The sequence below is a fragment of the Nelumbo nucifera genome, chromosome 7, assembly GCF_055504915.1.
Source record: "Nelumbo nucifera cultivar China Antique chromosome 7, China Antique-T2T, whole genome shotgun sequence".
NCBI lineage: Eukaryota > Viridiplantae > Streptophyta > Magnoliopsida > Proteales > Nelumbonaceae > Nelumbo > Nelumbo nucifera.
In genome coordinates, this window is record NC_142655.1 from 44,348,919 (window position 1) to 44,370,354 (window position 21,436).

The window sequence follows — 21,436 nt, forward strand, 5'->3', positions numbered from 1 at the left end:
TCCAATTATAAATTGTTTTCTTAAAAGCAAATTATCATGGAACAATTTGGTCTTCTCTTTGTAGATTCTCGAATTCTCATATGCTTCTAATTGCAACTCCAATTCTTGCAATTGGAGCTTTCTTGCCTTGCAAGCTTCTTCCATGTCCATATTGCAGCGTTTGATTGCCCAATAGGCCTTATGCTCGATTTCAACTGGTAAGTGACAAGATTTGCCAAAAATTAACCTATAAGGAGACATCCCTATTGGTGTTTTGTATGCAGTTCGGTATGCCCAAAGTGCGTCATCTAGACGTAGGCTCCAATCCTTTCTACTTGGGTTCACCGTCTTCTCTAAAATGGACTTGACCTCTCGATTGGAAACCTCAGCTTGTCCATTTGTCTGGGGGTGATAGGCAGTGGCGATTCGGTGATGCACCCCATACCTTTTTAGCAAGACTTCAATATTGCAGAAGTGGGTCCCTTGATCAGTTATGATGGCTTGAGGAATATCAAACCTACTGAAAATGTTAGATTTGATAAAACCTACAACACACTTAGAATCATCAGTTCTGGTGGATTTTTCTTCCACCCATTTTGAGACATAATCAACTTCCAAAAGTATGTAAACAAAACCACAAGAGGGAGGAAAGGGTCCCATAAAATCAATACCCCAAACATCAAAGATTTCGCAAATAAGAATGGGGGTTTGGGGCATCTCATTTTTGCGAGACAATGCACCTGTTTGTTGGCATCTTTCACAATTTTTACAAAACAAGTATGCATCTCTAAATAAGGTTGCCCAATACAACCCATTATCTAAGACCTTTCGAGCAGTTCTTTTTGGCCCAAAATGACCACCACAAGCATAATTATGGCAAAAATTTAAAATCGATATATGCTCATTTTCAGGGACACATCTCCTAATCACTTGGTCAGAGCAGAATTTCCATAGATAGGGTTCGTCCCAAACATAATATTTTGCCTCATATTTGATTTTATTCTTCATTGACTTGCTGAGATAATTAAGCAAAATTCTGGTGACCAAGTAATTCACGATATCAGCATACCAAGCGACCATACCTTTTATGTGGAACAGTTGCTCATCTGGAAAAAACTCAGAGATGGGTGGGGAGTCTTCATCTTTTACCAACCTGCTTAGATGGTCTGCCATCGAGTTTTCAGCTCCCTTTCGATCCTTGATTTCCAAATCAAACTCTTGGAGCAAAAGTATCCACCTTATCAGCCTCGGTTTTGACTCCTTTTTCACCAGCAAGTATTTCAAAGTTGCATGATCAGAAAATACAATCACTTTAGAGCCAAGAAAATATGATTGAAATTTATCTAAAGCAAAAACAATTGCTAATAGCTCCTTTTCGGTAGTCGTGTAGTTGCATTGTGCAGCATTCAGTGTTCTCCAAGCATAGTAGATGACGTGGCTCCTCCCATCAATTCGTTGACCTAGAACAGCTCCTACCGCATAGTTGCTTGCATCGCTCATGATCTCAAAGGGCAAGTTCTAGTTAGGTGGTTGAATAATGGGTGCAATTGTCAATAGATTCTTGAGCTTGTCAAATGCTTCCTTGCACTCATCTCCAAAGTCGAAAGGCACATCCTTCTGAAGCAATTTGGACAATGGCAGGGCAATTTTTGAAAAGTCTTTGATAAACCTGCGATAGAAACCTGCATGTTCAAGAAAGGCACGTACTTCCCTAACATTTGTAGGGTAAGGTAAGCTCACAATTAAATCAACTTTTTCCTTATCGACCTCTATTCCTCTAGTAGAGATAACATGTCCCAACATAATGCCCTCCTTTACCATAAAGTGGCATTTTTCATAATTCAAAACAAGATTAGTCTCGACACATCAATTCAGAATTTTACTCAAATTATTTAAGCAATCATCAAACAAATCACCATAAACAGTAAAATCGTCCATGAATACTTCAATGCACTTCTCAATAAAATCAGAAAATATACTAATCATGCATCTTTGAAAAGTGCTTGGAGCATTGCACAGACCAAAAGGCATAATGGGCAAGTGAAGGTTGTTTTCTCTTGGTCTTCTTGGGTTATAACAATTTGATAATATCCTGAAAATCCATCGAGAAAACAAAAGAAGGCCTTGCCTACTAATCTCTCTAACATTTGATCTACGGAGGGCAATGGGAAGTGGTCCTTTCGAGTGGCCAAATTAAGTTTTCGAAAATCAATTACCATACGCCAGCCACTTTGTATCCTCATTGGGACTAGTTCATTATTTTGATTTCTTACCACAGTTATCCCAGTTTTCTTGGGTACAACATGTATAGGACTTATCCACTTACTATCCGAAATTGGGTAGATTATCCCTTCATCCAGCAACTTAAGTATTTCTTTCATCACCACTTCTTTCATTACCGGGTTGAGCTTTCTTTGAGATTCTCTGACTGGCTTGGCGCCATCTTCCAAAAGAATCCTGTGCATGCAAATTGAGGGGCTGACCCCTTTTATGTCAGCCAAGGTCCAACCAATCGCCGCCTTATATTTCTTCAAAACCTTGATGAGTCGTTCCTCTTGTTCTTCAGTCAACCCTTTCACAATGATCACCGGAAATGTTTCTTTGTCGCCCAAATATGCATACTTAAGGTGATCTGGCAAGGTCTTTAATTCCAACTTCGGAACCTGTGAAATAGAAGGAAACAATTTCTTATGAGAAAATGACAATGGAATATCAGAATTTGTTACCTTTTGTTCTGGTATCGGTTCCAGAGTTTCACAGGGTATATCAAACTTCTCTTCCATGTCCAATTGTGCACTTAATTCGAGCTCCTCATTCATATCCTCTTCTCAAAAAACTTCCTGCACAATTGAATCAACAATGTCAATAGAACATATCGAATGGCATTAATTTGGATACTTCATAGCTTCAAAAATATTAAATTTAACAATCTCCCCGTCGAACTCGACAGAGAAGGTACCCTCATCAACATCTATTTTGGTCTTGGCCGTTTTCATGAATGGCCTGTCTAATAGAAGTGGGGCTGAACTTGTGATCGTGTCCTCCTCCATCTTCAGAATGTAAAAGTTGGCTGAAAAGATTAGATCATTAACCTGCACCAACACATCCTCAATGATCCCTTCCGGGTAGGCATTAGAACGATCAGCTAGCTGAATGACTACCCTAGTTTCCTTTAAGGGACCTAATCTTAAAGCACAATAAATCGAGTATGGCATGACATTGATGGATGCACCTAAATCTAACATGGCACGCTCGATTCTTTTATTGCCAATCACACAAGGTAAAGTGAATATACCTGGATCAGCACGTTTTTCTGGAAAGGTCCTCTTAATGACAGCTGAAACATTTTCTCTGACCCTTACCTTCTCATCAATTCGCAGCCTCCTCTTGTTAGTGCACAACTCCTTCAGAAATTTTGCATATTTTGGGATCTGTTTGATGGCGTCTAACAAGGGTATATTTGTCTCCACCTTCCTGAAGGTCTCTAAGACTTCTTGCTCATATTCTTCCTTCTTGGATTTTTCCAATCTACTAGGAAATGGAGGCACAATGGCATTAGTAATCTTTGGGAGAGGGGGGTCAGATATTACCTTAATGGGGCTCTCGTTTGAATCTTGTTTCTCCTCTTCCTTCTGTCCCTTATCCGCCTTCCTTGGTGAGGTAGGTTGTGGTTGCAATTCCTTCTTGCTTCTCAGCACCACTGCACTAGCATTTTCCTTGGGATTAACTACCATCTGCGATGGTAGCTTTCCAGAGTTCTGCGCCTCCAACTTGCTAATGGAAGTAGCAAGTTGAATGATTTGGTTCCCTTAGTTCTGGATGCTGGCCCTTGTTTCCTGTTGAAATTGTTTAGTGTTAGTAGCAAGAGCCTTAACGATTTCATCTAATGACATACTTGAACTTGAGGGTTGACTTTGCACTGAGATAGGTGCTGAAATTGGGGGCTGTCTGTTGAAAGCTTGGGGCTGATATCTCTGTGGTCCTCCTTGATTTCTGTAGCTCAGATTGGGATGATCCCTCCACCCAGGATTGTAGTAATTGGAATAGGGATCATACTTGAGTTGAGGTTGGCCTGGAAATCCTCCTACAACACTAACTTGCTGCAACGAACCATCCTGCAATGATGGACACATATCTATAGGATGCCTAGAAATCGAACAGACACCACATACCCTTGCTGTTTGCAATTGCCCTGCAGCCAGTTGTCGAACCAAGGCAGTTAGATCAGAAATTTGATTTTCTAAATTAGAATGACTTACCTCATTAACACGCCTGATAGTACCATCTGTTCTTGCTCTGATTTGTTGTGAATTTTCGACCATGTTGGAAATCAATTCCCTAACCGCTTCGGATGTTTTATTGACCAAGGCTCCTCCACTAGCTACATCTACTATACTTCTATCCATAGGTTAGGTTGGAGTCCTTCATAGAAGTATTGGATCAAGAATTGTTCGGGTATTTGATGGTGGGGACAGCTAGCACAAAGCTGTTTAAATCTTTCCCAATATTCGTATAGTGTCTCACCACCAAATTGTCGGACTCCACAGATTTCCTTCCTAATATTTGCAGCTCAGGATGCAGGAAAATATTTATCTAAAAACATTCTATTCATCTCATCCCATGTACATATCGAACCGGGAGAAAGAATGTATAACCAATCCTTTGCTTTATCTCGTAAAGTAAAAGGAAAAGCTATAAGTTTTACCTGATCCTCAGTCATACCCTGTGGTTTCATGCTTGAACAGAAAACATGGAATTCCTTGAGATGCTTATGAGGGTCCTCACCTGGAAAGCCATGAAAAATAGGAAGCAGTTGTATCAATCCAGATTTTAGTTCAAAGGCTACCTCAAGAGTGGGATATATTATGCACAGGGGTTGTTGGTTCATGATTGGTGCAGCCAACTCCCTTAGTGAGCTAGGGAGCTAGGGAAATAATTTCTCAGCCGAGTGTGCAATATCAAGAGTGAGAAAATTAAATAATTAAAATTCAAAAAGAATCAAGAGAGCAATATCAACTTAAGAGAAATCAGTCTTTCCGAATTTTGATTCAAGGGTTCGGATTTAATCAATTGGTCATCAATCCTAGGTAGACTTCGGCAGTCTTGCAATTCAAGCATTTAACCTTAGATTTATTAGGATAGCCATAATAAACCTTGTGTTTTCCTAAATCATCTGACCAAACCCAGCATTCGATCAACACTTATCACTAATCGACTGGGTACGATAGCGCTCCATATTAATTAGTGATAGCATTAAACTTTGTGAAAACAGTTAAACCGAAATAACAATAATTGAGATAGCTGCAATTATCGAATCTTGCTCCATTGATTCCCTTTAGGTTAAAACATGTCAATACATTGGTCAAAGGCTGTCATGAACAATTGACCCAGGAAGATATTAACCTAATTACTACTTGTACCACTATTCGTGACAATTACGGATCACCGAACCATGGATAGAATAGGAAAATCAATATTAACTAATTTGTCAGACTAATTAACATTAACATCCCTAGAGAGTAAGCACAAGAATCAACGAATACTTGAAAAAAGCAAGAGCTTGAATTCAATACTGAACCTCATGATGACACAATCGAACATCCCCCCGTGAACTAGAAAAGAAAAGCTTAACTGCTCATGATTTTCAAATCCTCCATGCTCTGCTTCTCAGAAGGTCGAACTGATCTTTCTTGATTACAATCTGCGATTGTAATCTGTGATTTGCAGTTTATGAAACTGCAAACTGTGATCTAACCTTTGTTTTGCAGGATGGATTGCGCGAACAGCCCTGTTTGACTGATTCGTGATTTTTCTTTTATCAGTATTTAATTTCAGATTATTTTCTTGAATTAAAGATTTAATTAAAGATCAAACCCTAGACCCATTCGAACCAAGATTGGTTCAAATTGTTTGGACCGAATCTAGGGTTTAATCAAGGCTGAAAGTCAGCCCTAATTTTCCCACTAATGGGCCTGAGGATTGATGTTTAATTAAATGGTTAATTCGGCCCAACCTGTAAAGGCCCAGTTTTAAATAGTTAAAACTGCTAAAAGCCCACTTAACTCTTAAAGCTCTATGGGCCGAACCGATCAACCCTAATTCGGCCCATATACCTAGATAATATTAATGGTTAATATTATGGATTCAAAATGGGCTTCAAATGGGCTTTACAGATGATTAATTGATTGGATCAATTTATCCCTGCATGAGATGTATGGATGTGTGATGTGCTACGTACATGGGCCATAAGTGCTTGGCCCATGCTCAATCGACAGTGGCTCTTGCGCACACCATGGCTGAATGCACATCATTGCCATGGTGTCCCTTTTGGTCATTGGATGACCTCCCTCAGTGGTGGGCCCCACACCTCATCAAGAGGTTACGTGTAGAACCCTAGCCGATTTAGGCCCACCGAAATCTGGCTTTATGAAAGTCAATGGGAGCCACTTTGGTTTGACCTAGATCAAACTATGGCGTAATTAACTATTCCCTCCAACTAATATGAGTGCATGTGATAGGGAGATTCATATGATGAACTCTCTAAAGGCCTTCCATCATTAGCATGAGGATGGGTCCTTTAGTAATGAGGAAATGCACCAGAAAATGGGCTATCCATTTGCTGTTGGGCTTGTCTGAGTGTTTCATAAGATGATAGGGGCATCATAGACCGATGTGGGAGGGGCTTCACCAGAAAATGGGAACTCTCTCACGGTACCTTGGCGTTCACGAATATGATGGGTGAGCACTCACTGGACAGAAAGGTTTACCTGAAAATGGCTTTGAACCTTGTCTGACAGAGGCCAAAGGAAAAACTCATATGATGAGTGGATATGATCCTTTATAGAAAGGTGGTGGGGTTATGTAGTTGAAACAGTTGGCTCCATGCACCCGATGTGATTTCCCACATTTCCAGAGGCAACCCGTAGTCTTTGTCACTGAGAAAGGAGGAAAACCTCAGAGATGAATAAATGGAAATGGAACATAGATTAAAATCCATGTCTAAGAAATGAATATGAATCAAATATGGTTGTGGACTGATGTTTTGCCCTTTTATCAGAAAATGGCAAACGGACAATTTGCAAAGCTTCTTGATGACAACAAGCTGAAGGGCCCAAACTATGTCGATTGGTACAGAAACCTTAGGCTGGTCCTAGCTTCTAAAAAGTTAGATAAAGTGGCAAAGAATCCTGCCCCGGAGCGTCCGGGTGATAAGGCTTCTGAGGCCCGAAAGAGAGACTATCAGGATTGGGAGGAGAAAAACTCCCTTGCCTGGTGTTACATCATTGCCTCCTTGGACAACCCAATACAGAGGCAGTTCGATCAGATCGAACTTGCCAAGGACATATTGGACAGTCTTAGGACGATGTATTAAGAGCAGAATCGTTCTACTTGACAAAAGGTCTTGAAACAGTTCATGACCACACAAATGTCCGAGGGCAACAAATTCACGACCATTGTCTTCGGATGATGGGATATATCAACGAACTGGAGGCTCTTGGATCCGGTCTGGACCTTGCGACCCAGATAGATGCTATCCTTAATTCTTTGCCTCCTTCCTTTAATCCGTTCATCAGGAACTATAACATGAACAAGCTAAATGTCAGCTTGCAAGAGCTCAGCAATATGTTGCAAAGAGCTGAAGAACTGATTAAAAATGATGAGCCTGTAGCAATGCTTGTTGAAGCTAGCAAGACAAGCAAGAGAAAGAGGAAGGAAGAAGCCTCAGAAGAAAGCCACTGAGGGCAAGAAGAAGAAGAAAGACAAAGCATCGGATGCCTGTCACTTCTGCAAAAAGATCGGACACTGGAAAAGGAACTGTCCTACCTATCTAGAATCCAAGAAAGGCAATTTCGAAACTTGTGTTGTAGAAACCAATTTATTGGTAGCTTCTGCGTCCTGGTGTATTTACTCCCGGGGCTTCAACTCATGCGTGTAACTCACTGCAGGGGTTCAAGGTAAGCAGAAGGCTGAGTGAAGGAGAAGTCACACTCTACTTGGGGACTACTGCAACTGTTGCAGCCGTGGCCATAGGAACCGTGGGGTTACTTTTTAGAAAAGGAACAATTGTACTGAAAGATTGTCTTTATGTACAAAATTTAAGGAAAATTTTGATTTCTGTCTCAAAACTATGTGCAGATGGTTATTCTATCATCTTTAGTAATACGATTACTATTAAAAGAAATAACAGATTCGTTGCATATGGGAACTGGAGAACGGTCTCTATGTCCTACATCCTTCTCTAGAAACTAACATAACCGAAACGACATCAGCTGAAATCACCAAGAAGAGAGCCCGTGATACAGTTAATCCCACGTGTCTGTGGCATTACCGACTTGGCCACATCGGTGTTGACCGAATCACACGGTTGGTAAAGGATGGTCCTTTGGATTTTCTAACTGTAGAAGATCCTCCCACCTGTGAGCCTTGCCTACAAGGCAAGATGACGAAACAGCCATTTAACGGGCAGCCTGAAAGATGTATAGGCACACTTGACCTAATACATACTAATGTATGTGGTCCCTGAGTGTTAGGACACGAAATCAACACATGTATTTCATCACCTTCACAGATGATTTTTCACAATATAGTTACGTGTACCTAATGAGACACAAGTCTGAATCTTTTGAAAAGTTCAAAGAGTTCAGACAAGAGGTCGAGAAACAGTTAGGGAGAGAAATTAAAGCCCTTCGATCAGATCGAGGTGGCGAGTATCTCTCTGACGAATTCAGGGACTACTTAAAGGACAATGGGATAGTATCACAATTAGCTCCTCCTGCTACACCACAACTTAACGGTGTTTCAGAGAGGAGGAATAGGACCTTATTGGATATGGTCTGGTCGCTTCTCATACACTCAGAGTTACCCACATCCTTTTGGGGTTACGCATTAGAGACTGCGATTTACGTGCTGAATCGGGTTCCAACCAAATCGGTTCCGAATACTCCATATGAACTTTGGACCGTAAAGAAACCAAGTGTCAGACACTTGAAGATTTGGGGTTGTCCAGCACACGTTAAAAGAACGAGTGCAGACAAGTTGGAATCCATGACCAGTCATTGCCTATTTGTAGGCTACCCAAAAGGCTCTGTAGGTTACCTATTCTATGACCCAAGTGAGCAGAAAGTGTTCTACAGTCGAAATGCACAATTCTTGGAAACCGATTACATCCTGGACACCCATTGTCAGGAAGTTTTTTTTTATGAGGAGAGCTCAGGAGTAGTGGGAGATGTCCCACAAGTTCTAGGTAGTGACCAACCTAGAAGATCCACTCGGGTATCCAGGCCACCAGTCCGTTATGGTTATGACCAGGATAGTTACTTGGTGGAAACCTTGACTAGTGAGGAGGATCCCGTGACTTACGCGGAAGATATGTTGGACATAGATTCCCAGAAGTGGGTGGAGGTCATGAGAGCAGAGATGGACTCAATGGAGACCAATGGAGTCTAGACTCTAGTAGATCCACCCTCCTGGGTAAAAGCAATCGGTTGCAAATGGATTTACAAGAGGAAGAAGGGCCCTGATGGTAGGTTTGAGACCTTCAAAGCTCGTCTGGTGGCGAAAGGGTACACTCAGAAAGAGGGCATCGATTATGAGGAAACCTTTTTGCCTGTGGCCATGCTTAAATCCATTAGGATCATGCTAGTTGTAGCAACATACCATGATTATGAGATTTGGCAGATGAATGTCAAAACTGCATTCCTGAATGGAGATCTTTCTGAAGATATCTATATGCAGCAGCCGCAAGGCTTCATTGCTGCAGGTCAGGAAAACATGGTATGTAAACTTAATAGATCCATTTATGGACTTAAGCAAGTTTCTAGAAGTTGGAACATCCGTTTTGACTCTACTGTCAAATCGTTTGACTTCGAGCAGAATCTGGATGAACCCTGTGTCTACAGGAAGTACAGTGGAGATAAGGTTACCTTCTTGGTTCTGTATGTAGATGACATTCTACTCATTGGGAATGATGTAGGAATGTTAACTACGGTGAAAGTATGGCTTTCACAGCAATTCTCAATGAAAGATCTTGGAGAAGCCTCCTATATACTAGGTCTTCGACTCTATAGAGATAGATCGAAGCGGATAATAGGATTATTCCAATCTGCTTACATTGACAAAATAGTCAAAAGATATAGCATGGAAAACTCCAAGAAAGAAAATGTTCCTTTCAGGCACGGAGTCACTCTCTCCAAGAAGATGTCTCACAAGACTTCTGAGGAGATTGATGGCATGAAAGACGTTCCCTATGCCTCTGCCGTAGGGAGCATCATGTATGCCATGCTGTGCACTCGTCCTGACATTGCTCAGGCAGTGAGTGTAGTAAGCAGATTTCAGGCCAACCCAGGGCAGGAGCACTGGACAACTGTGAAAAACATACTTAACTACCTTCGAAGGACAAAAGAGTTTTGTCTAGTATTCGATGGTAGAAAGTCTACATTTGGATATGTTTTCACTATAGGATTGTGTGTTGTTTGCAGGAAAAGCAGCAAACAGGGGTCCACTACAGACTCCACGACCGAGGCCGAGTACATTGCCGCAAGTGAGGCTACCAAAGAAGCTGTGTGGATGAAGAAGTTCATTCACGAGTTGGGAGTACTTTCGTCCAGCACATCACCCATCCCATTGTTGTGTGACAACAATGGAGCCATTGCTCAGGCTAAGGAGCCACGAGCCCACTCGAAGTCGAAGCACATCGAGAGGAAGTACCACGTACAGCGGGAGATTGTTGGTAGAGGGGATGTCCAGATTCAGAAGGTAGTGTCAGCGGAAAATGTAGCAGACCCATTGACGAAGCCACTATCACAGAAAGTGTTTGAAAAACACGTGGAAAGCATGGGACTCCGGCTTATACCTGATTGGACCTAAGTGCAAGTGGGAGCTGTTAGACAGTTTTGTATGCCCTTAGCTTCAATCAAGATTATGTACTTTATGAGTTTATCGTAAATGAATAAAAGTGCATATTTGATTCATGTTCCCTTGGTATGTTTCTGTGTAATACCCTTAAACTGGACACTTAATGAGACTCGTGTTACTTTAGAATGTTCACAGCCAGTGGGTCGGTCTGGGGAGATCTATCCTGATAAGGCTGACACTGTGGTGCCACCACGTCGGTTGGGGTGGCTTGTCTCAGCTGCCAGCGTGAGACCCTAGGCACTTACAGTGTAGGATTAATTGGATCTTTGAACTGGACCAGATTTCCAGTATTGCCCTGGACTTTGGAGATTGATGGGCAAAACTGGAAAGTTACACCCGACCCCTAAACTCGATTATGATACTGCACTAGGTGTCAGATTGGGTTGTCTTTGATGTACCTATCAGTGAGATCCTTAGCGGGGGTCAAAACCTGGGTATGTTGGGACAGTCTGAGAATTCATCTGAGTGGGTGATCATAGTGATAGGATAAGCCCCTTTGTCGGACAAAGGTAATGATCGGGGATGCACTCTCACTGATGGAAACCAATACTGCCGGCAGCCGATTTCAATCATTGAGATTTGTTTTGCAAAGTATATTTTATATGAGATATAAAAGTACATATATTATGGTTTCTAAAATGTTTGCAAGAAGGTTTTAATTCCTAGGATCCATAGAAGTAGAGAGTGCAACACTGTTCCTTGCAGCCGAGGGAGAGGTCCTCTTTTGTCGGGCAGTGTATGATCATTATGGGCTGAGAAGTTAAGTGTAAGACCATTGAGGATAATACCTGATGGGCTAATCTTGCATCTGCCCACAGTCCCTGTGTATTACAAGGTGGCTTGGCCCAGGGACCACTTAGGGTAAGTGTTGGGCCCATAGAGCCCATTTGATGGGTTTTAGGGGGTGCACTGTCCATAACAGTGTATTCGGCCAGGCCTTATAACAAAGGCTGTGCCAAACCCATGTGGTTGATGTGTAGAGATCAATGCTTGGGTCCCACGCCATACACTGAAGCCCAACTGGGCAGCAGTTAGGAAGGTTAAGTGAGCACATAAGCTTAATGGGCCTAAAGATCATTTCGAACTAGGCTATTTAGTTAGTTAATTATGGAGCGAATTCTGAGATGGATTAGCAGATAGGATAGGGTCTTGACCTTATCAACTCAGAGAGTCTAGATCTTAATGTGATTCAGATCTAGAAACCTCCTAATGAGATTAGAAGAAATCTAATCTAATCTGCAGATAAGATAAGGGTTTATCCATATCACCTAAAGAGAGGGCTGATCCAAATATGATTTGGATAAGCAGCTCTTAATTGGATTAGGAGTTGATCCTTTGGGTTTACAAAAGAAGGAAGGGGCGACAACCTTTAAAAGAATGAGATATTCACATCCTCTTTAGTGCTGAAAAATACAGAAGAAAGAATTAAGCAACCCTGCAGAATTCTTTCTTGCCGCCTCCTTGTTCTTGTCGCCCTGTTTGCCAGTTCGATCTCCAGTTGTGGGAGAAGTCAAGATTCAATCTTGACATCAGTTCTTTAAGAAAGAATTGATAGGAAGTTGTGCTCACGTGTCATCCTGCTGTTTCTTGCAAAGGACAGAGTTCTTGGAGAAGAACACTGCTGATTCTGCTCCATCCTACACTGCGCCATATTCAGTGGGAGTAGTCTTTGGATCCTTCCTTGGGCGTGAACACCTTCGTTGGGAGATATTATTTTTCCGTATCAGGTATAATCCTCTCCTACTCCTTTTGGTTCAGATCTGGTTCAGTTTATGGTTCAAGATTGATCCTTGAAAATATGATTTTCTAAATAGGGAATGCGATTCCCAGTTGAAGGGAGAGAAAAATTTTTGAAATTCGCCCCCTTATTCCGCAAGATTTGGGCGTCCATAGGATGGATCTCTCATCCCTTCAGGATAACAGTAGGAAAATCAATATTAACTAATTTGTCAGACTAATTAACATTAACATCCATAGAGAATAAGCACAAGAATCAACGAATACTTGAAAAAAGCAAGAACTCGAATTCAACACTGAACCTCACGATGACACAATCGAGCATCTCCCCTTGAAGCAGAAAAGAAAAGCTTAACTGCTCATGATTTTCGAATCCTCCATGCTCTGCTTCTCAGAAGGCCGAACTGATCTTTCTTGATTGATCGAGTTGCTTGATGCTTGATTGATGGATTTTTTTTATTGATGCTTAAAGTTAGTCCGCCCCCCTTTATATAGCTGAGGGAGAGGGCTGTTTTCCAACTCCTTTTACGAGATTAACCTCAATTAAGAAAATCCTTATCTATTTTGAACTAATTCTATCATATCTCTTATCTAGTGATCTAATCTCAATCATTTATCTTTGTAGGATTACATTCAAAAATTAAATCTGATAAGACTCTCTTTCTGAAGATTACATTCAAAATTGGGACTCTTGGCTCTTGAATTCGAGTTGGGTTGCTTTAATAAATTGGGCTGCTATAAGACTCTTCTGCGAATTGGGCTTCAGTTGTGAAATAGGCTTTGCTGCGAACTTGCTCCGACTTTGGGCCCAATTTTGTCTTCGGTGAGGACCAAATCTATCAAAACCCAAAACATAAACATTGTGGACCTATCCCTCATCTTTCCAGTGCATTTTGAATTATCAAAATCGGAGTCCGGAATAGAGAGTTATGCCTAGATTACTGAATGGTGCCGAAACTGTGCAAAATCATTCGATTAGCCTTGTTTTCTTCCAATCGCCTTCTTTTTTGCCCTGAATCGAAATACAAGAGTAATTAGTCCAATTAAGTGCTAAAATAATGAAAAGAGTGAATATTTGAGGATAAAAATACGGTACTTTTTAGTCTCATCAGCGCATCTGAAGACATTGTCTTTAAAACGTTATTTGCCCCCACTCGGTTTCACTGAGTTTGTTGTTGGGTTACAGGAAAATCTATTCCCAAGATTCAATAGAGCCTTGGGCGAGAATCTACAACCAACAAAGTTGAAGAATCTCCGAAGAAACCTTCTATGAGACTATAGTAGACCGGACTGAGAGAGAGAGAGAGAAAGTGGATTTTTAAAATGTGGGTTTTTGAAGTCTGATTCATGCTCCTTAAATAGTTTATGAAGAGGTATGAAGAAAAGGTAGGTGCTGGTTCAGAGAAGGCACCTTGAACAGTCACAATTTCAAACATTGTGACTATTTAAAAGGTAGTTAATAGTTAATGACTATTAACTTTGAATTGTGCCTCTTGATCACACCATCATGACCGTTGATCTCATCAACAGTGATCAACGGTCAGCATCGCACCAAAACCAAAGCCGCCATTCGCGAGCCATACAAAGTGCGAGCAAAGTGCGCCTTATTGCGCCGCACGCGCATGTTGCATGGTATCAAACCTCCATTCTCTCCTCTACTATTTCCAAGGAGTTTAAATCAGTTCCTATTAATATACTGAAAACAAAACTTATAATTTTCCAATGTGGGACAAGTTCAAAACTGAATTTTGTAAGAGAAAAACTAATTTTCCAAACAAATGTGCAGGTACTCGTATAATTGACCAATCAAACCCACCTTGCAAAACTTGACTTAAAATGGTCCACTCCACCCTAACGTACGCCTCGGCGATATCTAACTTCAACATGAAATGGCCAATTCTCCCCTTCTGCTTGCCTCTAATTGTATGAAATAGTTTTTGAGTGACCACTGTGTTGTCCGTGATTTGTTTGCCTGGTACGAAGCCATTTTGATTTGGAGAAATGACCTTATGCAGAAAACCTTTCAATCTAGTCGCTAGAATTTTGGCCACCACCTTATACATAACGTTACAGGGGCTAATGGATCTGAAATCCGAAGGATGGGTTGGGTTGTGCTTATTTGGGATGAGAGTCAGATAAGTGTGATTGAGAGAGTGGTGAAAGGGATTTTTGAGTGAAAATTTCCTGGACAAACACAGTTTATTCTTCTCCAATTGTTGACCAGCTAGATTGATAAAAGGCAGCTTGGAGACCATCAGGTCCCGACGCCTTTAATGGTCCAAGAGAGAAAATTGTCTCTCTTATCTCCTCAAAGGATGCAACTCGACAGAGAAATTCATTGTCTTCTGAAGTAATTTCACTACCATTAAAATATTGATTTAAGTCAGCTTGTTGGGGCTGAGTTAGAAGAAAAAGTACCTTGAAAATACTCAATGATACTGTACTCAATCCATCTACGATCCATGCACCATTCCCGATTGTCATTTTGTAAACCAGCAATAAAATTGTGTTGCCGTTGGTGCACCACTGATGCATGAAAGAACTTGGAATTTCTGTCGCCATCTTTCATCCATCTGTATCTAGATCCTTTGTTTCCAGAAGAGCTCGTTTTTCTCTATGTAATCAGCGTATTCCCGCTCAAGATGTCTCTCTTGTGTAATTGATTCCGTAGTAGCTAGGTTCAATCACTTGAGCTCTCTCAAAAAAACCATGAAATCTCTTACGTCCCCACCTTGCCAATTCATTTTTACAAGTTATACATTTCTGATGAAAAGACGAGTGAGGAGAGGATACCCAACATTTTTGGACTTGATCTCGATAGTCCATTTCCTTTGTCCAATAAGATTCGAACCGAACTACCCTTCCCTTCTTATGAGCCCGGGGAGTGGGTCAGGTTTGGGTTGGGTTAAGACATTTTGGGTTGATTTTGGGTTGTGTTGTTAAATGTTAGACCCAAACCCTAAATGTTTGGGTTAAGGTTAATCAATGGGTCAATTTGGGTCATTCTAAAAAAATAATTAAAATTTTAAAAAATAAAAAAAAATACATAAAATTAAACTACTAAAATTAAAGGAATTAACATTAAAATTTCAAAAATAAAATAAAATAATTTGAACATTTAACAATTCAAAGAGTAAACAATAAAGAGTAAAGACTAAATATATATTAAAAATTAAAGAGTTAAAACTTCTACCAATGTATAAATAATCCCAATTAAACCTAACAATGAGGTCAATAGATTGACCCATAACCCAATCTAGTTTTCTCCGGATTGGATCAGGTTAGGTCATTATCAAATCGAGGTAGCTAAATATGAGACTCTAACCGTTGAATTGGATCGGATTCACTAATTAGAAAAACTTTTTTCCAGGTCTAGAATGAAGCAATATCGATCTGTGATCACTACCGATTACTGGTAGATGAAAAACAAAGCACGGCACGTTAGTGTTATTCGACCTGAGTGTAGGCCGATGCCACAAAGCCTACGTCTTATACGCCTATAACATTTACCATTGAATCTTTCGGCATAATTTCCGGTCACCATGGTCGTCCCCCTTCCTGTTTGTGATAATTCAACACGCATTAAAATCACCCATTAGAAGCCACGAATCCGCTATTGTTTCACTAAATCGTTCAATTGCATTCCAGATATCTTCTCTATCAGTCATGCTAGGAGTTCATACAAACCAATCAAGTACGTGATCCTATTGAAAATCTTGCTTTTGATACATTAGATTCGTATGGTGTTGTGTCTGAAAATTAATCTGAAATTTATTTTTACATACGAAATTATAAGACATGACCCTGTTCCTAATACATTTAAATGCATTTTAGAACTAGCATAAAGTCAAAAATATCCTTTAAAAAATTTCAAAATAACACGATTTGCCCTTATTTAACTCCAAAACCTAAAAAATTCGTTCATTTGTATTTTCCCTCTCGAGCAAAGAATGAAGATCGTCGCTACGCGTGAAGATTGCTCCAAGTTTCATGGCTGCCTGTGCGTCTAAATATGGACTCACAAAGCATAACCAACATCCAATTGCAATTCCTCCAGGCAAACCGTACTTGCGTCCGGAAGACCGCCACTACGCGTCTAAAGCTCCAGGTTTCATGGCCGTCACCTGCACATCTGAATATGTCGTCGTGTTTGGCAGCAGTGGCTTCTCATTATCAACGACAACTGCAATCCCCCCCGACAAACCGTACCTACGTAGACTGTTCGCAGAAGAACCCACATCAATTTCGACAGCTCCAGCAAGCACCGAAGCTCCGGTACTGGGCCTCTATCTCCTTCGGAATTTTCATGTGGCTCGACTGCTTTGGCAAGCACCGAAACCTCGGGGTTCACATCAGCTTCGTCCGTTTTGTCACCATGGACTCATGGGCCGAACTCTACCTCAAGAAAATGGTCTTCATTGCCAATTTCGTCTCCGACAACTGTAATCCCTTAACGTTTTCTTCACCGCCCGCTGCATCCCCAAAGAAACTCATAGAAATTGGCCCTCACCACCCTTATAACAGTATTTTTTTATTTATTATTTTGAATTGAATATATAATTTATTTTTTATGATTCTTTTATATTAATTATTTATTATTTTAATTTTTATTACTGTTGATTATTTTAATATTTTTAACTATTTTAATATTAGTGATTAGTTATTTATTAGTGATTATTAATGATTGACATTACTAATTATTTATTGAATTAATAATTATTTATTAATTATTATTTTTTTATAATAATTTTTAATTTTTATTAATAGTACAAATCGATAAATTATTTGAATTTGATAACACAAATATATAAATTATTTTATATAAAATAATACAAATTGAACTCAAAATTGTCAAATTGTCTATTCTAGGGGTAAAATAATAAAAGTAAGAAATTTCATATATTAAAGATTTGATCAACACAAACAACCTAATAATCTATTCATAGCATCTAAAAGGTAGAAAAGTATTTATGACTCTTCTCAGAATTTAAACATTTTTAACATCTTTTTAATTTTCAAGACTTCAGATTTATCAAACACCACCTTAGATTCCGAAATAAAAACTAACTTTGGAGAAATAGCTACGAGCATAGCTTTGAGATGTCGGACTGTCGTCCAAGATAGGACCTTTGGGCCTCTTGGGGCGCATCTGGGCCCGCCTCCCCAGCCCTCAAACTTGAATTGGACGAGAACATTACATATTTGCATGGATGGGTTGAATTAACATTTGCATGGACCATCACCAACCAACGGTTTCACCATATGTTTGGTTCCGTTTACATTTACTGACAGTGCCACATAGGTGCCCCCATCAACAAATGCCTCATTAATTGTATTTATTTATACCAAATTTTGCAAATTCGGTTTCTGTGCATCTCTCCCGTTTTAGGAAGCTTTAAAATCTTCCTTAAACGGGTAGGCGTTTATTGGCATCTTGCTGAACGGGTAAGTGTTTATTGGCATTTTACTGATGTAGTGCCTAATGGTGCCTATGTGTCATAAATGCCATCAATAATTGCTTTTCTCGGTTTTGCAGTCACATAAGTACAAAATGCTTACTGAATAATTATAAACGGAACTAAACACCCGGTTTTGCAGTCAATAATTGCTTTTCTCGGTTTTGAAATTGTACCCATCGTCGTGAAGGGGGCGGATTAGCTGGAGACAAAAACATATACACCCCGCTAAATTACTACTTATCACGGTTGGACATGCCAGTATTTAATACAGTAAGGTCTCAGATGGGGTCCATAATAAGCACTGGTGTGTTCAACTATGATAAGTAGTTCAGCCGGGTGTGTATGTTTTTGAATCCAGTTCATCCGGGACTGCGAAATGTAGAGGGAGCTTGTGCAAATGTCTTAAAATTCAGTCAAATAAAGGATTTCGATATAGATCTCCGGATTTCCTGCCCGAGGATGAGATGTTCTCCATGCATGACTGTGATATTACGTGTGTAAACGTGAACAGAGTTCGTGTGAGCAGGATATCTGGACTCTCCTTCATCATGTATATCTTGCGATTTCCATTTCAAAGGAAGCATCTGCAAACTTCAATTAATTAGAAAAATATCCATGGCCACGTGTTTAGATGAGGGGGAGTTCAACTTTACAGTCAATGTTCAAGATTGGATCTGCTTAATCGAAGTAGTAACAAAACTGTTGTAAAAAATGGGGTCATTGTAACTTTGGAGGAGAAGCTCTGAGGCGCGTCTGAAGACACTGTCTTTAGAACGTTATTTGCCCCCACTCAGTTTCACTGAGTTTGTTGTTGGGTTATAGGCAAATTCGTTCCCATGATACAACAGAGCCTTGGGCGAGAATCTGCAACCAGCAAAGTTGAAGAGTCTCCAAAAAAACCTTCTGTGAGACTGTAGCAGACCGGACTGAGAGAGAGAGAGAGAGTGAATTTCAAAATTATGTGTTTTGGAGTCTGATTCATGCTCCTTAAATAATTTGAGAAGAGGTATGAAGAAAAGGTAGGTGTTGGTTTAGAGAAGGCACCTTGAACAGTCACAATTTCAAACATTGTGACTGTTTAAAAAGTAGTTAACAATTAGTGATTGTTAACTTTGAATTGTACCTCTTGATCACATCCGATCGAATCGTGACCGTTGATCTCATCAACGGTGATCAATGGTCAGCAACGCACCAAAACCAAAGCCACCCATCGCGAGCCACGCGGGTGCGAGCAAAGTGCGCCTCATTGCGCCGCACACACGCACGCACACACGTGCATGCGCGTTGCGTGGTATCGAATCCCCATACTCTCCTCTACTAATTCTAAGGAGTGTAAATCAGCTCTTATTGAAATACTGAAAACAAAACTTTTAATTTTCCAATGTAGGACAAGTTCAAAACTAGGTTTTTGTAAGAGAAAAACTGATTTTTCAATCAAGTATGCAGGTGCAATTTCTCATATAATTGACCAATCAAACTCATTGGATTTAATAAAATCCAACAGGAACTGTTGGATATATACATTAACTTAGTGCGATTATCCTGTCCTTGAAAGTGGCCATCCTCTTTGCTCAGTCCATCTTGCGTTTCGGAACCACTAATAGGACCCTTACTGATCATTTGCCCATGCACCAAGTTTTCCGTAACCGTTTTTACTGAATTGCTTGGAATCTAGGGGTGGAGATCTGAAGCCGTTTCATTTACGACCGCTGGAGGCGGTACCACGGACGGACTAGAAGTCGGAATTCCCGAGGACCTATTGCCAGAGTTCCTTCCATTCGATCCTTCACTTTTAGAATTAGCATCTGCTTCATCTTCTCTATGAACTCCGGATCTGAAGCGTTTGCAATGTGTTCCTCCATGCATGTCGTACCGAAGTGAACATGATGCGAAGGTATGACCCATCCTGCCACCTGGCAAAACCTTGGCAACCTCTCATATTTTACTGTAACTGAGATTGTTTCATTGTTATGTAATGTAAAAGGGACAGCAGGAAGCAATGGATTATAAACATCCATAGAAATACGTACCCTTGCAAACCTGGAACCTTATTGGCTTCACACCTCTCAAGAATAAGAAGGTCCTCGTTGAAACTCCAAGGACCCCCATTCACAATGGCTTCTCTATCCGCTAGAGATTTGAATCACACCAACTATCTCCTTCTATGTAAGCTCCAAGCCTGTTTTAGATAGGCTTTGAGACTTGGATCTACTTATTTCTGATCAATTCAATCCATTTGCAGCTCTTAAGTTTAATTCAGTTGTGAGAATCTTCTATCGGACAAGATATACTGCACACTAATCATGATATGCCATGTCAGGATAGCTTATGTAATTATGAAGTTGACGTGGTTAATTATGATTTGTCAGTTCCAGTTAAACAAATTTAGGTAAATTGCTGAAAAGCCTAATAAAATTTTGGATTATTGCTAAAATTTTCTTTAAAGTTTGGTAATTGCAATCACCTCCTTTAAATTTGATGACACAGGTGTAAGTAGACCCTTCTGTTCTGTTAGGATCCACTAAAAAAAAGTATAAAAATGTTCAAAATACCCATACAGATACAATTGAGGCTGGTTGTACAGAATAAAAAAACAATACAAACTTTATGATATGAATGGATTGATACGAAGGATAAATATGGAAATAAATCAATTTTAGAAAAGAAATATTGGAAGAGTTTGGGTTAATGATTTATATTTAGAGAGAACTTGGGAGTTGTTTAGCAAGTCTTTCTATGTAGTCTTTTTGGATTTTCAAACCTTGGAAGACCAAAATTTGGTCTTTCTCTACTTGGCAATGAAAGACAAGAAAGCATAAAAGACTTATGCCCTGAAAAGTTCATAGAAGCCCAAAAAGGGCAAAAGCTAGAAAAGCTTCCTTTCTTTCTTCACCAAAAACATTCATTTAATGCCTTTATAATCATGGTAGACTATGATACTTATTAAACAGTTTGATTTTTAAAGACAAAAAAAAAAAGAACTAGTTACATCTTTTAGCCATTTAGACTACTGGAAGATCTTCCTAACAGAGGGAGTATATTTGAAAGTTCATTGGAAGTGATTGCAATTAACAAACTTCAGGGGAGGTTTCAGCAATTAATTTACCATTTTTTTGGAACTCAAGAATTGGTGGATATAACGTTGTCATTATAAAATTTGCATATTTAAATCTAAATAAACAACCACAATTATCTGCTTCTTCCTCTCAAAATTTTATTATAATAAGGAATCATAAAATAATAAAATCATTTCTGCTACTTTCACTTTTAGAAACGAGATAATTAAAATTCTAATAAATAGAGAGCCGACTAACCCTAGCACATCCAACGTGGGAATTCAACAAATA